This window comes from Chroicocephalus ridibundus, chromosome 3 (assembly GCF_963924245.1).
Source record: "Chroicocephalus ridibundus chromosome 3, bChrRid1.1, whole genome shotgun sequence".
NCBI classification, from domain to species: Eukaryota; Metazoa; Chordata; class Aves; order Charadriiformes; family Laridae; genus Chroicocephalus; species Chroicocephalus ridibundus.
The window spans coordinates 82641220-82666775 of record NC_086286.1 but is presented as its reverse complement, the minus strand read 5'-3'; the positions used below and the strand labels follow the sequence as shown (position 1 = coordinate 82666775).

Sequence of the window (25556 nt, the reverse complement as noted above, 5' to 3'; positions counted from 1 at the left end):
TACTGCTTGTAATTTCACCCAATTAGTCCAAGAAAATGCATTGAAGCATTCAATTCTTTGCATTAGTTTTTAAACATTTTTTTCAGATGATAAAAATTCAAACATCTTTTTTCAGGTCAAAAAAGATCAATACAATAGTTTAACCACTGTTTTTTGTTTTGTTTTAAAGAACAGCAAGAAAAGTGTTTGTGGTCAGGTGAAAATCTTTTTATTGAGTTGCCTGATGTGTTATGACTGCTTCATTTACAGAAAACAATACTGTTCTTCTGCATGAACTTTTTCCTGCTTCATTCTCAAATTTAAAGCCACTCTGCCATCAAGGTTGTACGTGTAAGAACTTGCTTTATAGCAGGGCAAATTTATTCATTCATAATATAAAGCAATTTAAACTTGGATGGATGAATTGTAGTGTTATATCCAAGTGAGCTACAATAAGATTTGGGCCCATTCTGTCAGTCCTTAATCAAAGAAGCATGGATAAAATAGTGGTAGTTTCTCCTTAGTTAATGATTTTATTCTCTGTTTATTGCTTAATGAAAGTTTGGGGGTTTTTTTGTAAGAAGCATAAACCAAAATGAATTACATGTATGTTTCTACAGGGAGAATATGACTTGAACATTAAGTTATTGCAGTTGCGCTTGGCTGAAAGTCCAGTATGTTGGAAGTACATTACATAATAAGTTTGTTCAGGAAGGTCTGCTCTTAAGTAATGTATCCAAACCAAAACACCAATTTTTTGACTTTTGGTCTTTTTCTTTAAAATTGTGAAGCAGGGATATTTTGCATTTGAGAATGAATAAGAAAGAAATAGAACCAATCTCCTTAGCCTTTATCTCTTCAATACTGTCTGTTTTCATTTTTGTGGCTAATATGCGCTCTAAAACTAAAAAACATGTTGAATCTTTTGAGAAATATAGTGACAATATAGTAATCCTTTTTATAATTCTGAAACATCCTTCCTTGTTTATAGTAAAAAAAAATGTTTTATTTGAAATTTTAAAGTATAGAGTCAAATAATAAAAAAATATAAACAAGTATTTGAAAGCATATATTTCTCTAGTTGCCAGCTTACTCTTGTTAGATTGTAAAATATGAAAAAAATAGTTCTGTTTCATGTAGGTAAACAATAATTGCTCAGGCAAAGTTGAAAGGAGTAAGTGGTGTTCCCTGAGCTGCTTCATTTTACTGCTGTTATCAGATATAGATAAAGGAAAAGTGAAATCTTGCATTGCCTAAGACTGTGAGGAATTTTGTAGCTGAATGTGTAAGATACGATTAAGCATGATTCTTAAGAGCATGAACTAGAAGTGATTTGGTTTTTTCAAGTTTTCTCAAGAGACCTAGTGATCATGCATTACTGATATTGATTGTTGCTTGACTTAATAATATAATTAATTATGGCCCTTTTCACTTTCTTTCTGCTTCTCAAAACTGGAAAGAATCATTACCATTCGTAGTAGCTTTAGATTAGATCACCCCAGTTGAATAAATATAGCTGGGCCAGAACAAAGCTACCAAATGTGTTCTTAGCTTAACTGGGAGTGGCTACATGAGCTGCACTGCAATTTCTTTTTTTTTTTTTTCATTGTGAACAAAACTGCTAGACATTGTGAACAAAACTGCTAGACATTGTGAACACATCTACTAATAAAATGAAGGCAAGATAAGTTTGTCATAACAACACCATTGCTAATGATTTCTACACCTGTAGTTGAATTGAATTGAAGAAAACAATGTCAAAAATTCCAGTAGTATAAAAACCAGACGTTCAGAATGTATACATGTGCACTTCCAAGTTTGCAGTAATTTTAATTGAAATTCTTACTCAGGTATAATTGAGCCACCCAGAGAGAACACAGAGCAATAATTACTATGCTCCAGTGCATTCCTGCTGGTGTTTCCTTTCTCCTACAACTGAGTTGACGTTAATTTTGCAGTCTGTTGGTGGCTGCGGTAATAACCCATAAGAAAGTACATCCAGCAGGAATATTCTTTGTGAAGCCTAAGCTGTGTCAACAGCAATAAACTTCTCATAAGGAAAATACAGTCACCCGGACAATACACAGAATCTGCTCTGAAAACAAAAACAAATCCCAAACACCTTTCCCCTCTCCAAACGATATCCTTTTCCCATTGCAAGGAGGAGATATTCCTATGCTACTTTTATTTTTTTTTTTATGTGACACTTTCATGATGCAGATAGTAATTTATTGGCTTTGTTCCGTGAGTGATTTTTATATTAGGTTTTCTTGTCTGTTTTTTTAGTAGTATTTTTTAATTGTGCGTAACAGCATTACGTATGGGTCAGTAATAGACAGTAAGAGTTGTTAAACTCACTTGTATACTAAAGGAACCTGTATATAATATCTAAACAATTATCTATTCATGTGGAATATACAATCAGTAAATGCACTACTTTTCCTTAGGAGAATGGGTGAACTTAACATGACCATCATCCTAAAGGGCCTAAAACTGAACCCTAGATTTTGTTAGGAATATTCATTGAAGGACAGACCACTGTTTTCCACTTACACAGCTCTCATTTGCAAGTGGACAGGTGGTGATTTTGAATGCCTCATCTTTGTATAATCCTGTGATAATTGCATCCATTTAGTCTACCATGTAAGGCATCCATGCATTTTAATCTTCTGTTTACAGCTACCTAGCACTTCTCATACTCTCCTGTTGAACGCTAATGGAGATCTCAGGTCTTAGCCTATTCAGAATGAAATAAGCAGTTAACTAAGAGCTTTGAAAATGATAGCCTCACTAAACTATTTAATAAATTGCTCAAGTGTCATTTTTACACATAATTCTGAGAGATTGCTTCCAAATGGTTAATTTCTCAAGAGAGGCATTTGTGAATATGCATTCATTAAAGTGATAGAGTATGAGTTTGAGTGCATTTCTGCATTTTGCCACTGTTTTGTGGCTTACGTTGCTATTAATTGAAAAATATGTCAAGCCTGTATAATGCAGTTCCCCAAAACGTTTACAAAGCAATTCATCAGGATTCAGTGTCTCTTAACTGATGGCAATGTAAGGCAGAATCTGTCAGGTATAAAACAGGTGACATTTTTGTCTTCTAATGTACTTCCAGGAAATACATACATATGAAAAGATTTGATTAAGCTAACTTGCCAGAGGACATGAAAAAATCTTTAGGGAATCATAGGAAAAAATCAAATTGTTCAGAAGGATACACTGTGCAGCAGAACTCAAACACTGATTAATCTGACTAGAACTGAATGCTATGATATGCTCAGACTCATACCACATGCAAAGCTATAATCTACACAAATCTCAGAGAATTAAGGGTAAGTTTTCCAGATGCACTGCACTGCTTTACTCCATTCTTTCCCCAGAAACCTGCATTATGAAATTATAGCTTAGTAATAGCAACAACGGTAATAAAAATAATCACATTAAATACTTTTTATGGGTAAAAAAATCTTCATAATAATAATATTCTATCTTTCATAAACATTTCTACCTTTATATTTGTGTTTTGCAGTAGGTTTATCCCAACTGATGCCTTCAGTTTACTGAGTGGGGCTGTGTCTTCTTCTGCCACATTAGAAATCTCTGAGCAAGTAGGAGCAGACTCTTTCTTACATGTAGCCTAGACTACAAAATGGACAAAACACAGAAATGAATGTACTGTTGTTCTCTGTAGTTCCTGTTCTTTTGATGGTCTTAGCATCAAGGCTTGTTTAACTTCCAATTTAAGGTTGTAGTGCACCCTTTTTGGCCAGCATTAGCTTCTTTATTTCATGACATTTAAAGGTTAGACAAAGGGAAATAATTCTAACAACCAAAAAATAAAAATAAGGAACATATCTCCAATGAGTAAGAGACAGATCTTCCGCAGGACTTTTAAAGCTATATACAGGTGGTACTTCAGACTGAAGAAAGGGAGGGAGGTTCTGATGCAGTTGATAGAATCCCAGCAGGCAGTTCAACTTACTACTAATTCGGTTTCCAGAAATTCCTATTTCTGACAGTTGTAGCTAGCGTGCCAGTGAGACACCTAACAATAGTAAGTGGCCTTCCTCTTTCCACTTTTCAGTTGCACTCCAGGCAAGGGATAAAGAACAAAGATGCAAACAATAAGAGATCAGACTCTTGCTTACCTGAGTTAGTAGTATTATGTGAAATAGAAATAAAAGGCATGAACCGACAACAGGAAAAATGGTTTCTTGGAAGATGCTTTGCATTTGCATTCAAATATACAAAATAATTTTAAATATAAACAAATCCTATTCTTGTCAGATATGGGTCAAAACTGAATACTTGCACTTCTAGAAAAGCAGTCTTTTAGTCTGCTGTACTCCCCCTTCCAAAGAAAATAATGTTGCTATTTTCTAGATATCCAAATTTCTGGATATTTGTATATTTCTAGAACTTTGCATTTTGATCAATTTTCATAGTACACATAGAACTGAGGTAAAGAACTGTGTTTGAGAGTGTTTGGGTACGGAATATAGATGTGTTGGATAACTTACCTTCACTTGAAGCATCTTTCTTTTCTCAGTCTTTTTAACAACTTGTTCAGGTTTTCTTTCTGTTTACTTCAAGTTAACTGTTCTTAATTATAATTATAACTTGGATTTGTTTATGCTAATTGTTTTTCCTACTCTATTTTGCATATGACTTTCACTGTGTTCATATCATGTGGTAGAAAATGAATTATCAGCTGAAATATAGTGGGGCTGTGCACTGAGACAGTATATACTGCTATTGTCAGAATGGAATTAGAATTGTGCATTTAGTGTTTAAAGAGTAATTAGTCTGAAACAACTTAGGGAACACGTTTGCCCAGATAGCATTTGAAATGCAATTCCAGCATAAATTTAAGCACAGTTAATAGTTTTCTTCATATACATTATATATTTGCATATTTATATCTGCATATGTGTATGGATGTGTATATACTTGAGTGGTAGCTCTGTGTGTGATTTGTATTTGAATATCCTGATATTTTTAAAAATCCTACTATCGTATGGCTTTTTTCAATATCAGTGGTGAAACTGCCTTTTGCTTGGGCCCTCAAGTGTTGTGGGTTTTCCCACAGCTGTAGTGGAGGTAAGGCTGGGTACTCTTTGCATATGTGAGCTGATCTAAAAACTATGGGGGACAGAGCCTGTTCTAAGTACCTTAGCACCATTCCAGTTCACAGGGACAGAGATGATGCTCTGGGAGCCTTTACCAGCATTAGCATTGCCGCTGTTACTGTTCCCATGGTAAACAGTATACAGGGAGTAATTTCAGCCAGGCTCAGTGGAAGAAACCACTACTGTCTTCCATTGACCTCAAAGTGTTTGGTAAATTACCCTCAAAATTGGTCCTTGTGTTTCTTCTTAAAGAAGTGCCTTATTGTCCTGGTTTGAGTGACACAGGACTAATTTCTCTTCTAATTCGTGGGAAAACTGCACTTTTAGAATACTCTAGTGTTTGAATTTGTGAAAATATTTACTTTATAGCCAACTAGGCTATGTACAGTTCAAGGTCTCAGTGTTTTTGAGCCTTGCCAGGTGCAGGGATGAGAAGGAGCAAGACCTGGGCACTTGACCGAAGCTGGCCAATAGGATTATTTCATACCATGAATGTCACATCCAATATAAATTATAAAGCTTGCTGTGTAGTTCTCTCTCTCCCTTGATGACAGTGGTCCAGAAAACCTCTTGCCCCAGTGCTGAACGCCAGGGGCCTTCCCTTTCTCCTGAAGCCATAGCGCTCCCAATGTCTGACATTTGCTGTCCACTGCTGGGAGTGCCCAGCTTCCTACTGATAGAATTGGCTGAGTATTATCCTTGTATATTTTATATTAGTATCGGGATCAATGCTGGTTCTTTAGTATTATTGTTGATTATTTAATCTTATCCTGTTAAACCTATTTATATTTCAACCCTTGTGTTTCCTTGTTTTCCCTGATTCCCCTTCCCGGGTGGGGAGGGGCTCATCGGGTGATAAAATAATTGTCTAAATGACAATAAATTATTACGGGTTTCTCAAATCATAACACATATATCTAAGGAATTGTTTTACCCTTTGAAATGCACCTCTAAGGGTTTACGTGGATGTGAAAATCTGTCTCGTCACTCCCACCTCCCTTTGTTTAAGTTGTCAGTAAATGTGATATCTCCCTCTCTCTCCTCTCTTATTTCCCCAGTAAAGTGTGATATTCTCCATAAATTTCCTGTGTAAATAATTTGCCATATAGGCAACAAGTTTATGCTTTTTTTTACAGTACATCAGAGCCATCCAGTTATTCCTTTTCCTAACATTGACTTTGAAGGTTTCTTTAGTGTCATCTCTTAAAATCATTTGCTCAGACCACCAGGAAATGATTAGTGATAAGAGAAGCTGAAAATAATTGGAGATTCATTTTAGCAGTTCAAATGTTCACGTGAGCTATATGATATTGTCTTTCTACACTCTTAGAAATGCATTTAGAATTATAACCCATCATGGAGTGTTTTGTCACTTTGTTAATAAAAAAAAGGAATTCTCCATGAATTCTGTGAAAATGAAATAGACTACAGGGTTTTAAAAGCTTAAGTTGGTGAAAGATTGCTCAAAGTAGAATACTAGGGAGAAACTTCATTCGTGTTAGGGAAAAAGTCAAGATTTTAACTTGGTGGAACTAGCTAATATATCTCTAATTATGACTGGAAAGCAAACAATTGCTCAGATTAGGAGTAGAAAACTTGAATTATTTTATCCCCAGAGAATATAGTTCTGTAAAGGTGTTCTTTGGTGCAAAATATTAAGTAACTTTATACTCAAAGATGCCTTTTTTGTGTAAATATAAAATTCAGGTTATAATAAGTTTCGTGGACCCCATGTCTTCCATTGGCCTCCAAGTGTTTGGTGAATTACCCTCAAAATCCATCCTCGTGTTTTTACATAATGAAGTACTTTATATATGTAAACGATATCTTAATAAAGTCCAATGAAATACAAGTGGAAGTAACTGCTACCGTTCTCCTCAGACATTACTGTTCAGGATATAAAGTGCGTTTAGCTTCCACATTAATTATAAAATTAGTGATTCTTGATACTGGAATTAAAATTAATAATTAAATAATCATTATTTATTCATAATTATTTGTTTTAAAGAGGATTAGATTGGTTTTTTGTAATGTAAGACTGTAACCTGATATATGAAGGTATGCCATAATGTTATACAAGTATGGCTTGCTTTTTTTCTTGACAGTATCACTGAAAATTCATATTATAGCTAAATCCTCTGCCCAAAATAAATCTATGCGCACTGCAGCAATAAAATAATAATACTTAATGCAGTCATGACATTTATGTCTCAACTGGGCCTATCTTTTAAACAATCAGTGTTTAAAATTCTTTAAGAATTACAAAGATAAAATAATTACTCTTTTTTTTTTTTTTTCTTTTTTCTGAAGCAGCTTGCTATGTTATCACGTTTGTAATTATAGAAGAAAACCACCTGATTTGGAATTAAGTCTCAGTGGGGTGTGTTGATATCAGTTTAATTAGTATAGAAACTTACCATAATTATTGTAACTTATATATTATAACAGGATGGAAAGAAGGAATGAATGCTCGAGCAATTTTGGAGAGATTGCTAATATAAGATGACAATCATACAATTGTAAAATGATTTCTTACACCATCAGAATACTCAGATTTGTTTTGTGTTTCTCAGGATTGTTTAGAACACACTATTAAAAAAAAAACCCACACAAAAAGAAACCAACAAAAACCAAACAAAAACATCTCTTTTAAGAGCAGAGCTTTAGTACTACCTCCTTCAGAAGATTACAGTGTGGGGAGAAAAATAAACAATGTTATTTTGAAGAAATAAAATAGAATAGGTATCAATTGTAGTTTTCTCTTTTTCACCTCAGCAGAGTGGTGAATAATAACATGCTTCCCTGCAGCTATATATGACAGTCAAAATCTCTTTGCATGTAGTAATTAGTTTACAGCACCCTATAGCCTGGAGCCCAGCAGGGATTATTTGCAAGCAAATACAATATAAACAATAGTTCCTGTTGTAAAGCAGCTGACTTGCTTCTTTGGTCACCAACCATTTCCTTCTTATGAGAAATACTTCTCTTATTTTAGAGATGAATATAGATGGAAAGTTATATCAGCAGAAGGTGTAGGAAAGTTATCTTGTTTTAGGTTGTGATTGCTGCTTGAAACAAGTGATAAACGTGGTCAATTTAGGCTATTCTAAATACAAAATGACACTGTTTCATGGGGGTTTTTTTGCAATATAATGGATTGAATGAAGCAAATCAAATTTTCTGCATACAGGGAGTTGTAGAAGAAAATATAGGAAAGAAAGAAGGGTACCCCTCTTTCAGAATTTTTCTTGAAGTCCCTGAGACTTTAGAGAACTCTTAACTATTTCTTGCTAAGACACGCTTTGAGCCCAGATTCAAAGAAAATATTTTTATGGAATATCTTTAATGATTTGCTTTCACGTGTATAGGAGCTATATCAGTGGCTTGCTTGCCTATTTTATATGTACACACTTATTCACTCAATTAACTCTCCCGAACTATTAAAGGTAGACCATAAAAATATCCCAGTCTGAAAACTTAGCCTAAAGCTAAAAGAACTGCTGATATCAATAGCAAAATTCACATCATGCCTTTCAGTCCCTAGTAAGGATAAGACATACAATTACACCTTTTTTTTTTTTCCTTAAGTTACTCTCTGCAACTGATACTAATGTAACAATGAATGTTCTTAGGTTATCCTTGTGGCAAGATAATATGTGTTAGCTTAAATTCAGTGGAGATAGTTTAAACTGATGAATTTGACCTTACAATCAATGGGACAGACAAAAGGAGAATACTCAGATGATGGTGGTGACCTGCCTGGAATTAAGAAATGATCACTTAATGATGTTTGATTGTGGGTCTGTATTCTTAATAATCTCATGCACAGCACCTTGGTGTTAACAGTTTTTTTTTTCCTCTTTAAAATAAATTTCACATCTGCAAGCAAAGTCACTGTATAGTTGGATAAACGAAAACCAACTGACTTTGTATTGGGATATATTGGCCAAATACGCTTCATACCAAGAGTTACTGCTCAAAAAAACAAGGAAAGGGAGCCTATCAGAACTGTTAGCAATTTCTGGACTTCTTGTAATGCATGCTTGCAACGCAGTGCATTTAGCCTGAGTAAAAGCTAACTTGGGCTGTGAAAGCTAACTTTAGTATCTGTGTGCTGCGGTGTAGATTTAGATATTGTACTTCATTATTTGCTTACCATGTACAAAATAATTATCTTGCTTCAAAATACTTAGCACAAAAGTGGTGGTTTGTTAGAGGAGAATGATATCAGATGTCAGAGAAACAAAACGCTATGTCAGCTTGCCCGTGCAAGTTTGATTTATACTATATTTTATGTATTTCACAATTTTCCTTCCTAGCTTTTTCTTGAATATTCTAAATTCCATAAAGGATACTGCTGAAAATATACAGATTCAAAAGTAAAAAAGAAAGAGGAAATAGTTGTAAGCAGGAAATTTCTGCTTTGGGACTGTGCATTTAGTGGACATTTAAGGTTGATGTACATTTAACATATTGGACAGTCTGTGAATTGGCCTAATACTTGCTGCTGTGATCATATTTGTCAACTTTGTTATGACAGATGTTACAGACTAGGAGCGCTCCCATCATAAATTTGTTATTTATCTCCCACATGACCTTTTTTGTTCAAAAGCAGAACAGTGCTCCCGAGAGATTCATTTCTTCTTGGCTAAATAGCAGTAATTGTCTGACTGAATGAACAATAAGCTGTATTTTTCCTTCTAATACAAAATATAGTTTCTCATGTATAAACTTGCAAAAATATTTTTCTTAATATATTGAACTTTTTAATAATAATATTATTCCATATGCTAAATCATACACATTCCTATATATTTTTATATACTAAAAAATATATTTTCCTATACAATAATTAATAATTTTATATTCCTGATTTCTGAAGTGCCTACCATAAGATGCGTAACCATCCTGTATTAAAAATTAAGAAATATGGCCCAGTTCTTAGAAAATATATCAAGCTCCTGGAAAATTAGAGCTGTCAATCTTTTAATACTTTATGTGTCAAACACATCAGAGAAGCCAGGCTGCTCCAGTCTCCTTGGCTATGTCTGTTGCATTGCATAGCCCACAGCTGAAGGCTCATGCTTGAAGGCAAACTTGCATGTAGTCCATTATTTCCTACATCCTAGTACACTAGGGCTACTTGCATATTAACTCTGCCTCACTTGAGCAGTGCTAACAAAGGCCGCTCATCTCAGTCTTGTCCTCTCATGTAAATAGATGTCTCCTAGAGAATATAATTGATTATAGAATAAACTGGGTTGAAAGACACCTCTGGTTGTCATCTGCTCCAATACCCAACACTGAAAGCAGGGAGAACTTTCAAGGTGTCCCAGAGCCATGCTCAGGTCAAGTCTCCTCACAGTCTCCCAAGTCATGCCTCCTTACAGCCGGTCAGTACCCACCTGTACTGCGCATGGTGTGTCTGCTTCCAAACTGCAGGACATTTCATCTGCCTTTGTTAAATGTCACGGGGTTTTTGGTCAGACTGTCCTTCCATCTTGCCAAATTCTCTCTGAATGGCAGTCCTGCTCTCCAGTGCATCAGCCTCTCTTCTTCTGGTTTGGCATTACCCAGAAAGTCGCTGAGGTACCTTCCATTCCACTATCCAGGTTTCTGATGAAGCTATTAAACTACTTTTGCTCTTGTATTAACCCAATGAGAAATACTGTTTGTTATTTGCTCTTATATCAAGCTTGGAAGTCCAGCCAATTGTTTCTCAACCTTGCAGTCCGCTGACAACCAGGCGTTACCTTCCCAATTTGGCAATATAGATGGTATAGGACATTCTGATAAACAGTCACTAAAATCAAGGTAACAGCTACTGCTCTCCTCTCATCCACAGAAGGAGTCTTCTTGTCACTGAAAGTGGTTAAGTTGGTGAGGTACGATTTGCCATTGGTAAGTCTCTTCTGGCTTTTCTGAAAAGGACAAATTATCCTTTTTCTATCTGTTAGTGGCTTCTAGGAAGACTTTTCCCATAATCTTCCAGAGTCTTAAGTGGGGTTTACTGGTCTGTAATTCCCTGGATGTTCCTCCCTGCCCCTTGCTGACAATAAGTGTGACATTTTCCTTTTCTAGCCGTGAGAGATTTCTTTTGATGGAAGTGGACTGATGAAGAGGCCTATCCCTACAAATTTTCTTCGTCTATTTACTAAAACTAAGCTTAGAATGGGACAGTGGAAAATACTTCATTTTTTGGAGGAATTCCTGAAAGTAATAGACCTATCTTTTGACTATGCTATAATAGTCAGATTTTAGAGGAAACAATGAATGGAGAAGAGTTTTGCTTGATAAAGTTTTCAAAACTGATCAGCATCAAATGGAGTTGCCCTTATGGACCTGCCTGTAAACCTCGTGGTTTATGTTCAATGTGGATCACCCCAAAAATTTGTAATAGTCAGCACCAAAAGAGTAACATTCTCCAACTAGAAAGAGATGGTGTTCTTGCATTCAATAATGTTAAGACGTGTCTATTAGTATTTTCAGCACAGTATTGTTTATCTTTTCCTGTTTACAGAATACTTCCAGGGCTGTCCAAGGATAAATTCTAATCAGCCAAACTAAGATGGCTGTTAACAGTACTTTATTTCACTGATATGTACCAGACAGGAGTGACTGTATATATAAACATTGTTATAAAGGTAAGCCTTTATTTATTGCAAATCAGTGCTCACTTCAGCCCTCTGATGGGGATATCAATAGGCTTCTGTAAGTGCGTATGCTACCATAAGTGAAACCAGTTCATTAATGCATGGGAAAACTTAAGACGAAAAGTGGGCTTTTAATATAGAGACAGTAGCAGGATTATACAGAGTACTTGATACCTTTTCTGGACTTCTATAAGCATTTTGTTGTTGTTTCTTTTCTTTCCTCTAAGAATACAACAGTATCCTTACAACTTCTTGAATGTAAGACTCACAGAAACATTGGCTTCCTGTTAATATTCTTTCCATATTCAAAGTGGGCTAAAACCCGCTAGTTATCTTGTCAGCTAACCTAACTAGTTGGAGTTCATTCAACTTTAGTCAGAACCGATCTTTGGTTGTACTCATAATTTCTGGTTTCATATTGAATATCTTATTTTTTTAAATGATGATCATTTGTTTGGTATTTCCCTGAGATATGGCACTGAGAATGCAAAGCATTTTCAATAGTTTTCTTATTTTACAATATATGCCCAAACAATTGGAGCACCACAGCTCAGCAAATTGTTTACTGAGTTTGTTTGGGGATACAGAGTGATATTTTAAGCAGCAGCGATAAAAATATAGATGGAAAATACAACTCTCTTTTTTGTAGTCTGTGACATCACAGTTGAAGAAATCATACCTTTGGGGCAGTTTCTCTTCCTAATTTATGCAATTTTCTCTTTGCAAATGTAAAGGAAAGTTTATCTTGGCAGAGATCAGTTGTGTTTTCTAGTGATCACTAAAGACATATTACTTCTCCAGGATTCAACTCAGGACATTTGCCTTTGTAAACTTCCAGTTTATCCACACTTGGCAGGGTTGCTATTTTAATCACTATGGGTTTATTATTCAGGAACACGTAAAGTCTACATATTTCAATAGTTCATAGCACAAAACTTTAACAGATGTAGAATCCATGCTAATCAAATCCAAATTTTTTATCTGTGAGATGGGCAAGGAAATAAATAAGAGCCACTAGTGTTGACAGGGGTGTGGATTTTCGGTCTTTAAATGTTATGATATGTTTTCGTGATTTTTGCCTTGATAATAATAAGCTAATAATAATTTTATTAAAGATAATAATACTTTTCAAAAGCAAACTAATGGAAAGAGACGATCCTTACAGTTCTTGTGATTGATTCTTATTTTGTGGAAGGATATCAGTTGGATAATTTGAACTACAATTTTTAAGAATGACCATACTGTCAGTACATTTAAGCATTACCCTTAGGACAGCAGCACCTTGCAGTATCTAAGAAACCAAAAAAAAAAAATCAGTAATTGTGATTGTTTCTTACAGTTCCCCAGAAGTTCCTCACACTGTATGAAACAGAAGAATATATCCTTAGTGGTTTTTGCTTCAGTTACTCAGATCAATTTAGGGTTATTAGAATAATTTTTCCAAGGGAACACATGGCAGAAACCCCTCAACTTTAAAACAAGTTATTAAAAAAATGAAGTCCTTTTTGAGAATACAGCTTCTACTGCCAGATTGTCCACTATAATTTTGATATTTTTGTCAGTAAATTAATTCAAAAATTATAAAATTAACCAATAAAAGCAGCACTGAAGTAATTAAGTGTTGTAATATAGAAACAGCATTGGCAAACCATGAGATTAGAGTGAAATCCTAGTATAGAAGATGAGTGTTTTCTAACCAGTGCCTAGTTTAATTAAAATAATTATAAATATGAGATTTTAGAACACTTTATACAAGAACACAGCATCTCTGGAATTTTATTTGTGATGCCAAATTACAAAGAATTAAAGGAGAAAAACAATTTTCCACAGTATTCTTCGTTGATGAGTATTGGTAGAACCTAAATTATAGCGTAACATACTATATTGTATGTATATGTAAGTACAGATTTATCACAGAAAAATATATTAACTCCTGCATTAGAAGCACTTCATTTGGTACACATTTTCAGACATATGGTGCATGTCCATAGCTACTCTGCCTTATCCCCTTGCTCCTCCTGAGATCAGACTTGTAACTAAATCATTATCTTTTATACATAATCAAGTAACAAGCAGAATAACACAGGACTAGCTTTATGGTTTAACCATGCTGTTGTATAAAAGACTGATTTCATTTTACTGCTATCCATATTTCACATTTAAACAGAGTAGTTTCTTTTCTACTAAAAATACCAAAATATCCAGTACTCCCTCTCACCCCCGAACAGAGGACACCAAGCTTTATTTCCTAGTGTCAAATAAACCTATTACCACACTTTCTTTGAATTCAGCTTCCATAAATTTGTGTCTAGTCTTTATAGTTACACACAGGGCATTGTGTAATGATGACTTTTTCTCTGAGAAGGCAAAGGAACTGTAAAGGTTTTCTCCTTCTGTCAAGCACTGTTTTAAAATGTTTCAGCAATTACTTCATGTACCAAAACCAGTAGCAATGATGCAATACAGAGCTACTGAGACCAGGAAATGGGGACCCTGTAAAATGTATAACATTAATTTATAAGCTCTGAAGATAAGCACATCAATAACCTGTCAAATATGAACCTTTAGGAAATTTGAAATCAATTTTTTGTGTAATAGGACTTCAGGCCTGCAAATCTGTCAAAGACGTTGAAGCAAAAGAAATCCCAAGTGATAATTAATACTTGGAAGGAAGAGGTCTAAGGCAAATTCAAGTACTGCAGGCGTGGTTTAGGGTGATTATTAAAATTTTTGTTAAGACTTAGTATTGATCAATAAAGATACACTGTGATACAGGATCATATCTCCTGTCTTGTAGGCTTTATGTCTGTCTTCACACTGTAATCATAAGCCGGTAAAGTTTCATTCAAACTTAGAAAAAGTAATTTCCTATATTTTAACTCTCCTCAAGTGTATTATTGTTCATGACATAATTTATTGGCCAGAGCTGTCCAGGAATCACCGGGAATGTAATTCTTCAGTGGAAAACGTGTCATAGCAAAACATTTCTAGAAAATGTGATGTTTTTTCCAAAACTTTCACATTCTTAATAGAATTTCTAGTCAAAATAAGAGAAGACAGTAGAAGGAGAAACAGGTGCCCCTCGAAAGAGAGCAGTTTTATCCTGTTCATGTCAGTTACTGACTGAAGAAAAACAATGACTTGAATTTGGACTTTCTCCATTCTCTGGAAAATACCAAGGATGCAATACAGTTTTAATTCATTTATCTAAGTACTGTACTTCTGACAGTGGGCAGAAGTAGATTTCTACAGAAGAGTTAAAAGCATAAGCCAGTTTATAGCAGTACTTCTCTCAAGTACACTCCTGTAAACACAACAGTTTGTGGCTCTCAAATTGAAAGATTATATTTTCTTATACAGATTAAGATTTCTTTGAAATCCTGAAAAGTATCATGGGCTGAGGAAGATTTTTCTCACCCAGAACTAAATAGCACAGTTTAAAATATACTACAGACTTCACAAAGGAAATAAGATGTAGTTTCTGCCTGGGGAAGCATGCAAGTCTAATTTTAGACATGACAGAGCAAGTGAGCAAAACAAATAGTGGGGGAGGGTGGGAGCTGAAGAGGGTCACACTAAGAAGATTACATGGTTACTTAGGTTCATTTCATGCATATCTTGATAGTATCACAGTTTCATTTGTATATAACATTTCTAAAGCTTCTGTAAATATTCCAGAAGTAGCTGGAGAGACAGCAGAAAGAGAGGAGGCAAAAATGTGTATGAGATTTAGCAGAAGTAAAAGAAGCGATGAAGGGAATCAATTCTATATAGAAAATAATGGTCTATATTTGTGTATATAGGCCACTGGCCTTTTCTCACAGTAGCCTCACACACAGCCCCCTCCCAGCCCAGGTACTTAATCCTTCTAAAAGCATGTGTGCAGCAAAAGAGTGTGTGGTTTGCTTCTTCCATTACCCTACTGCCAGTAGCACCAGACATCAAATATAAATACAGAAAAAAGGAAAAAGAGGAGAGAAACAGAACGAGTAAGCACCAAGAAGAGGTGATAGAGTAACAGCCAGCCAGTCAGTAAAACTGTACTACAATATCTCTGGCTGCACAGAATCTTTCAAATTCTGGCCCACCAAAGACAGGGATATCTCAGGAGATTCAGGAATCGTGTAGATTGTGAGATTGGTGTTTGCCCTACATCTCCACTTTCCCTGCTGAGATAACTTTGGTCATTCTCCCTTTCCCTGCCTCCTCCTGGCCTTTATTTTCAAATAACTCATCTTTATTTTCAAATAACAGTGGAATTAGTACCAGTTCCATTCAGCTTGTATTGTATAAATAGTTCTTTTTCTCAATTGTTTTGAATCCTCAAAGATGATTTTTAAACTCTGGCTGGGAAAAAACCTTACGGATTGCCTGGATATTCAAAAGTCTTTCTAGAAGCAGAGATGAGAAATTTCCAAAGTAGTCAGTTTTCTGTTTCTCCCATTTTATCACTCAGGGAATATATACTCAGGGAAACACATATTTAGGTAAATAATAGTAATGTTCTCAGGTAGAGAAGTAAGAACGTTATATAAAACACCTTTGTGTAGGTTATTTAGAAGGAAAATGCAAATAATAAATATTGAGAATAACCTGGTTTTGGAAGTAATATCCAATTGTTTATTACTATCTAGGTATAGGAATAAATAATACAAATGAAGAACTAAAGATTCTCAAGTATGTTAAGAGCACTAGAGAGCAAATCATACAAAGAGGAAAATCATATTGGATATATCAATTTACTTGTGTCACCAAAAAGGGGGCAAAATGTTTTCTAACACATCTGAGCTGTCCTTCAGATACAGCAGTCAGGACAAGTTGTGACTCTTTAAGTATAAAGCCAGTTTTAAATAACTTGACTCTCTGGCCTTGGCAGAATTTGCAACAGCCAAGAGGCACTAGCTGCTTAATATTCCTGAAGGAAGCTCCACTGTTTAGGGGTTGTCAGAGCATCACATGCACACATGGGGTCCTTGCTAATGTTCCTCCCCTTACCAAGGCTGCTCTAGAAATCAGCTAGTCTGGCTCATTGCCCACTCAGATTCTCTTTCCGTTCAGGAAATCTTCGGTGGGGAAGTCTTATCTTTCTTTCTCCTATTTCTAATGGGATATCTGGGCCTAACTTGCAGGCAAACTGTAGAAAGCTTCTGAGTTGGTTCTACCCACCCCTAGGCTTTCTTCCCCTGTCGTTTTAACTTTTTGCCTGTTCTGCTACAAATAGCACCCTCTTCTGTGTTCATCTGCTACAATAACACTGCTTTTATTATATATCGCTGGGTAACATTGTGGAGTTCAGGTCAATCTCACTTTCTGTTTTCCTAAACTATTAATCTAATATTTCTAAGCTCTTTGCAGTCATTCGCCCTCCTTAGTGTTCATAACTTCCTCAAGAGTACTTCCCCCAGTGTTTTTATTACTGTGTTATTTACACCTTCTTCCAGATTGTTAATAAAAATGTTCATTAAAATTGGCTTAAAACTAACCATGGGGCAACTCTTTGAACACCTTTGCTACTATACCTTACTTGAGATATCTAAGAACTGTTTAGTCCAGAAATATTTGTTTTTAAAGATTTCAATATATTTAGCAGAAGTCAGGATATGTTGGCTGTGGGAGAAGTCTATAATCAATGTAAAGTTCACATACTTTGAAAGATAGTAATTTTATAAAAGTTTTCTTCCGAGTCTTTTAGCATTTAGCATTTGGCCGCATTTAGCATCTATCCACATTTTTTCTGTTCAAGAAATAGATGGACTGACGTATTGGAAGTTCAAAAATTATTTAAAGACTGAAATCAGTTTGTTTAATAAATTAAGCAATAAGAGCACAACTAGTGCTGCAAAAATGAGGTTGTATATATATCTTTCACACTTATTTCTAGCATATAATAATCTTTAATTACATTTGTAATACATTATTTCTTTAATGCAGAATATAATGAATTTTAATAAACCCTTGATTCACATCAGTAGAAACAAATGTTTCAGTTATTATGTACTTATACAAATTATCACATAATAGTCTAAGAATTTTTTAATAGTTCTGACACTTTTAAGTTATCTTTCTTCAGTGTATGTCAAGTAGAATAGTACTAAATACCTAAGCACATTACAAGCAAAAGAAAGTTTCTCTTTGTCTTCAGCAGGCTTGAGAACAGATGTATACTTTGTCTATGTTTTACAGTATTTCTTTTCAACAAACAAAAAAACCTTTCTCAGTTTTGGCTCAGATTTGAGCCATGACCAATCTGCAGATTTCTGTAGCCTAGAGTGGTACATCAAATTTAACTGCAGGACTAGTAGCTAATACAGCAGTAAAAGTAGGTAACTTCCATAAATCATCGTGTATCCACTTTTGCTGGATGATATTATTCCTGCATTGTTCGTGTTGCTTACAGCAGAAGTTTACTGTATAGTTTTTATGTTACTTGTGTATGAGCTAATTGAAGGTTTAGTTTTTGAATATTAACCAGGAAATGGGCCAGCATATTTTTATTCATATAGTGAAGATTTTGGTCCTGATCCCTGCAATAACTTACACATATCTATTTAATCCCTGACTTAATAGAATTTATCAGGATCCTGTTCATGTTTAAAGTTATTGGTGCCTTTAAGCCATTTAAAGGGATAGGGGCAGAGCTAAAGAACACACTTCTGTAAAGATGGTACACAACTTGCAAGTGAATCTTGTACCTTTCTAGATTTTGCATTGATCAATGTCGCCTAAGTTTAGAAACCTTACCATTAATCTTTTAGGTATCTAAAAAGTCAGTCACATTAAGTTTCATTTATAGGCAATGGAGAGTTGATGGTGATTCAATGGAACTATTTTAGATGGGGATATTTTGTATATAAAAGAAGTGTTGGATGACTACTTCTTTCAGGGAGCAGCAAAACCAGAGTGGCTCCACGAGTGAAGATGATGTGGAAGGTGACCACAGTACAGGCAGGGCAATTACTGCACTGACAAGAGTATTTGAGCAGAGGTGTTGGCAATGACAGACTGTGTTCACCGCCCAGCAATCAGGAGATAAAGTGAGGTAATGAGTTGGGTCTGATATCCAAGCAGACAAACAAAAATTCTTCATTTTTCTAAAAAGCATAATTTAGAAAAAAGAAATGCAGGCTTTAATAGAGCGAAGAAGAAACATGTCCTATTGTTGAGTAGTGTAATAAGTTATAATAAAACATCCATCTCATATCCTGGATATTCTTGAAAAAGTTTTAAAGTATTGTAATTTGTCTGACTGTCAGTTAGACTTATGCAGTAAGATCTGGATTGAGGGTGTAGTCCTGTACAGAAGCCCTGAAAAACAATGTCAGGAAGAATCATTCTTTCTCTTTGCTCTGGTGAATGGGAGAATGTGTAATTTGCTAGATCTAAGAGTATCTCTCATGAATGCCGTGGTACCTTGTTGTGTTCAACAATATCCAGTATTGAATCAATATGCTCAGCAGTTCATGAAGAAGATGAGGTAAGGTTCTTTTCATTTCTCAAATTGCGCTCATTAGATGAAGGCTTGCAGCTTGTGAAATCTTTGTGCTAAGGGTTTTGAAGTGAAAGCCTGCCCACATTCTGCCCACTTCTTGGTCTGATAGTGCAAGAGAGAGGTCTGTGTGCATATAAGTGGGTAATCATCTTTCCTTTCAACTTCTTCATAGGCCTTTATCCAAAGAAAAGTGAGGGAATGAAGGAAAAGTATGTAGGTTAATTTGGCAGGTTTGAAATAATGCTAGAATAGTATGCACACTGTGTGTGCTATCTGTGTCTGTGGCATGTATTACTGAGCGATGCAGGGTCTGTTATTTTGTAGATCATGCTCTAGATAATATTTTTGTAGGCATCATTTTCTCCTAATTGATTTACCTGTTCGTATTCAAAAACAGAGCAGCAGCATTGTCTGGTTGTAATATTGCTGAAAAGAATGTAATTTAAATAGATTAAACACAGCTACCAGTAAGTTATCTCATTAGTCCTTTGTCATACTTGCTCCTTTAAGTCATACTTGCACCATACCTCTTTAAAATCAGTATTCCCTTCCACTGCTCAAAATTACCCACAATTCCATGAATATAGGGAAGTATTCTATCTGACTGCATCAGACCAAGAATTCCATTTACTGCATTGTCTTTTTGTCTTGTAATTTCAAACTATCCTATAAAATATAGATCTTTTTTTCTTAGCCTTTCCACACTCATCATGTGACTTTCATTTGGGACAGAATGGAAGACAGTATCATGTCTGAGATAAGGATGAAAAGTTGTAAGTCAGTATGGATTTTTAAACAAGAATTTAACTCCAGTCACTATAATGGTAACTGTTAACTATTATGGATTTTTAGTTAAATATTCAGTACTGACCTGTGATTTAAAGATCCCATGTGTTTTGGATTTTTGTTCCTCAGGGAAAAAAAAAAAAAAAGAAATGCCCACCCTAAAAAAAGAGACTGTTTTAGATTTTTGGTGAAAGTTCTCTGTAAGAATTTAACAGGTAACATGCTGGATATGATTTAATAACAGTACATGTCTGTTTTGCAAATATCAGAAAACAACACAGAAAACTAAAATGGTGTGTAAATATTAGTAATGGGTCCAATCAGTCTTTATCCCATAAAGATAAGTATGTTCACAAGAGGTTTAAATTCAGTTCTGTGTAATAATCCTAGACAGCCATGTGTTGGTATAATGAAAAACCAATTGCAAACATTACTCCACTAATCCATTTCTCTTCCCTCTAAATTGCAGGTTTTGTATTTTCTTCTCTTCTTAATAAGTTGTATTGCTCTCCTGAAAATAGAGCTTAAGTTAAAAATTTCTTTAACTCCAGATATTAAAGTCTGTACTAAGGATGTCTATTAATTTGCTTTTAAAACAAAGTACTGTCAGAGAGAAACTACTTAAAAATACTTAAAAACAAAAAAACACTTAATACTTAAAAATACTTAATACACTTAATACTTAAAACCTAAAAGTACTTAAAAACAAAATACTGTCAGAGAGAGAACTACTGAAGTTGGTGGAGGGTACACTTTTATACATACGTTCTCAGCAGCTTTGAATTGAATCGATTTGTACAGAATGTGGTAGACACATCTTTTATGAAAACAATTGAAAGCAGCAGTCAGTGTGTGACAGAATATACTGCACTGAATATAGTTTATGAGCATGAAACCCTGTATCTACAATCACATTTAAGGTCATCTAGACTGAGTCCTATCAGACTGTCTTTATTTACTGATCAAAGCTGTAGAAAATGCTCTATTTTATCCATAATTAGTAATGTGTCTCTTCCTAAGTTTGTCTCAAACTATGGACACTGGAGAGGAGGAGTGGGTGCCTGCAGGTCAAGAATTAAGGAACAGAATCTTGTGTTGTCATGGCAAGAAGATGTCCGCTGCAAAAACAAGCTCCTAAATAAAAAGGGAGGCTGGGATGCTAGCTGTAGAGTACAGCTGATACCATACCAGGTCCTTAAGCCAAACAGACTAAAGATGGGCTGCTATTGAGTCTGTAAACAGACATTCTCAACTTAGACAACTGGAAAGTTTATGCCTGAGAAGGGGCCTCTTAGTTGATGCTGCCAATATAGATCTTGCCTTAGAACAACAACAAAGTTTTGTGTTGAACTGAACTTTTTAGGATCTCAAAGGTGAGAATCATGAGATGTTTTTCACTTTCTGCCCCTACATACTGCCTTCCATGGGATATAGAAAAGCAGTTTTGCTGAAGCTGGTCTCCTTTATGTGCATTGCACATAAAGAGCACTGAGAGGTTCCACAACAAGATAGCACGGTATGAAGTATAGTCAGTCTTTGTTTACACTGTTTATTCATGACTCTATGTAGCTATGCCAAACGTAATACGGTGTTCTCTCTCATCAGACATTGTTTATGATCATTTCTGTTCTTCCCATACACTCAGAGGCTGCACTGAAAAATACAATATCTGATTAGAGAATGGTCTGAGCAGGTTTTTCAAAAGAACTGTTCTTGTTTTTTAAATGTTCACTATTATTTTTACTTAGCAGGCATGTATATTCGAGGCTCCGTTATTTAAAACGCTATATGAATACGGAGCTTGAATAAATTATAATCTGTCTCAAACAATTTGCAAATGAAATGATGCAGTTCTAAAGTAGGTCTTCCATCTGCTCATTGGGCATAATAATTTTAATTTCTAATATCATGGAATGTCCCAAAAGCAGAATCATGTTTGACAAATATCTTCCTTTTCCGGTGGACTGCTAAGATTGCTGACACCTAAACGTTATTTGTATTAGCCAGTAGTTTTGGAAGAATAATTCTAACTTTTCAGTGGGTAAGAGCAAAGAAGAAAAGCAGAGCACAGGTTTTGTAAAGTTCATTTAAAGTCTCCTTTTTCAAGTATTTCAAACACCTGAAGGTGCTAGTGATTAGGTAAGAGACTGTATCTGAAAAGTTAGAATAAACACTCATAGAGATGGGTAAACAGGAAGAGTACCCTTTATCAATGATCGGGAAGATCAATCTTCAAAATTGCATCAGCTCATTTGAGTATTGAAATTTCCTTTTTGTTTGATGCCTGTCTTCTTGATTGAGCTGGAGTGTCCTGCATTTACATTAATAGGAGTGTAGTCAGTTAATCAAGGAAAGTGATTATTCCCATAATGGCATTTATTAGACCACATTTAAATACTGTGAGCAGTTCTAGGCCCCCCAGTACTTGAATAGGTTTGAGTAAGGGTCACCAAGCTGCTTGGGGTCTGGTGCACAAGGCTTGTGAAGGGAGTCTGGAGGAGCTGGGTGGGCCTTTTTTAGCATCAGGCAGGGGTTTTCCTACTAGGCATTGTCTAAAAAGAGGAGCTGATCGAAAAAGATTTTATGCTCTTTCCAAGGCAGTGTAGTGCTTTATACTTTTTAACAAGGAAGGTTCCAGCATGACATAAAGAAAAAAAATTACTACTAGGATAATTAAACACAGGAAAATGTTGCCCAGAGAAGATGCGGAATTTTTATCTTTGGAAATTTTTGAGACCTGACTGGACAACATCCTGTTCTGAATTAGTGACTTGTTGACATTACCCTGAGGAGGATGCTGGATTCTATGACCTCCTGGGTGAAAGTGAATTTATTCTGTAACTCTATGATTTGCAAATATTTATTGCAATGGGTTAAACAGCATACAATATTACATAAAAAAAATTAAATGAAGGATCTGTAGTATAAGATTCTTACGTCAGGCAATCTAATAATAGATATTAAAATAAGATGGGACAACATTTATCCATAATAGGCCAATTTTGTTTTCCTTACTTTCTTTTCTCCTATTTTTTCTTGTGCATTTGTAAACATTCCTGAGTATCTATAGAAAAAAAAAAAAAAGACATTTTATATTTTATGTTGTGAAGAATAAAAAGCAGAGAATTCTAAATCTATGTGATGGTGACTCGGTCCTAGACTGAGTCTAGTACTCAGATTGCAGTGTTTTTTTTTTCCTAAAGCCAGCTCCTCTGTCAACACATTTCTTCCCTTCTTTGTAAATATGAACAGCTTTTCTGCTTTTCACAACAATATCAAAACAATTAAACAAGATTGTCCTGGTTTGACAGCACCAAAGTTTACTATAAAATCACGCCTGCAACACATGCAAGAGAATTAATAATAAAATCATGATTTGGTAATAATGATCATTTCCAAAATCCCCTAGCTCTGGTGGTGTCAATTTGGCATATACATAAAAGGGTGAAGTAAACTTTCCCAAGGTAAAATTGAAAGTGTAATTAGTAATAGAATCCATTACGTGATGCCTAAGATGTGCAGATAAAATCATTATCCAGCTTATCACAGTATAGATGATTATCAAACACCATAGCAAAAGGCAGACACAGAGTCCTCCTAGGACACCAGCCGTTGAAGAGAGAGACTGACCCCTTTGATCCCTCAGCTTTTACACTGAGCGTGATGCAGAAGGGATGGAATACCCTGTTGGTCGGTTTTGCGTCAGCTGTCCTGTCTGCTCCTCCCTGCAGGTGTGACCCCTTTACATTCTTCCGCTTCCGACCCTCCAACTTGGTACATAACAAAGTTAGCTGACCTTAGTTGTTGTAGCGCTAAGTATAAGCAAGAGCTTCTCTGCCTTGGTATTAACTACCATTAACCTACCATTCCTTGATATAAACTGTAAACATCAGGCATTATCACTGCCAGAAACAGACACTGTCCAAAAAATATGCCATTAATTTCAGAGAGTTAGTTAGTTAGAAGAGACTTAGCTGAAAAGTAAAATTACTGAAAAGAAAATTAGTTCTGTTTTATCTCAAACCAAGACAAAGATATCAGAACCAAAAGGAAAAGTTATCAATTTTTGCTTTAGATTGTTTAGTAAGTTTGCATCCACTAAAAATAACATTTGGAGATTGATATTTAATTTAAATCTCTAAAATATGTTTGCTTTATCTAGAAAACAGTGCCCTCACAAGAATAAGATATTTTTCAATTTCATCTTCAAATATCTCACGGTAAAAGAATATAAAATTCTAGTTCAGTTTCACTGAGTGCTTGGTTTCCAAATTTTGTAGGTTTGATGACAAATGATGTGAAAGATACTTATCTTTTCAATGAGATGGTAAACTTGTGATCTAGTTTTACTACAAAGTAATAGAAGAATTCAGGTCACAGTGTTTAATTAGAACCCAAACAATTTTTTTTAACAGCATGTCAGTATTACTTTGGAGAACCAAGTGAAACATTTCTTTGTCAAGTACAGACTTCTAAGACAAGAGGTGTTTTAACATTACATTAAGAGCATGAAAGTGGAACATTTGATTTTTTGAATTATAATGTGTTTGAAATATTATTGTGAAGAAAATTGCATTTTCTGAAGTGACAGATGCATTATTCAGATAGCTTTGATTTTTATGGTAGATTAAAAAAAAATCTTTCATAAAGGATGCCTACCCTAGGATTTCTAACAGAGTGGCTTTAATGATTTGAGAAATTAGGAAAATACATTAATGATGATTTAGTAATTAAACTCTAATATTATTAATTATTGTGCTGGTTACATTCTACTGTGTTGCAGTGATTTTCAGTTTTTTGCTAAAATATGTTATGCACATGCATTAACTCATATTCAATATCAAAGATTTAAAGAAAAGACTGAAGCATAAAATAAAAGTTCCTATCAACAGTGTGTCTCCAAGGCCAGGCACGATGATTAAATCTCTTAATTGATTAGAATAATCTTGCACATTGTAATTAAATTTTAAAGCTGTACAAAGATATAATGAGGAAGTAAAAGAATTGCAAATCTGTGTTTCTGAATGGAATTGTAACAAACAATAATTTACCTAGACATGTTTGCTTGTTTTAGCTGTACTTGATAAAATAATATTTAGATATGAACCATCATAATGCACAACAATGTCAAAGTCATGAGTTCAAACAGATTGATTATATATAATCTGCTTGTAATCTATTGCCAGACTCAGTTAGGCATCATTCTACTATCTTTGTTCTACCTCTTTTTGAGATAATTAATTTCATTGTCTTTTTCTTTTTTTTTTTTTTTTTATTTTTCTCAGAGCCTGACCCTGCAAGGTGCTTGTGAGTGTCCCCAACTTCTTTCAGAAAGCCTTTCCAGGGATGCTACTGTGCACCTCACAGGACAGGATGCAATTCTTTTAATTTGCTATAATATTTTTTCTGTGAATTATAGAGTTTAGTCCCCTTGTTTGGTGATTAATGATGTCCCTTTTACCCCCAACTATTTATTTTCTGTTACATTCATTATTTGTAATTTTACTGAGAAAA

General features: G+C 34.9%; 1 protein-coding gene across 3 annotated transcripts in view; it reads left to right on the top strand.

The window, feature by feature from the left end:
• Positions 1 to 25556, top strand: part of GRIK2 (glutamate ionotropic receptor kainate type subunit 2) — a 418840-nt gene that overhangs the window by 295117 nt on the left and 98167 nt on the right. The gene's annotated exons all lie outside the window — the stretch shown is intronic.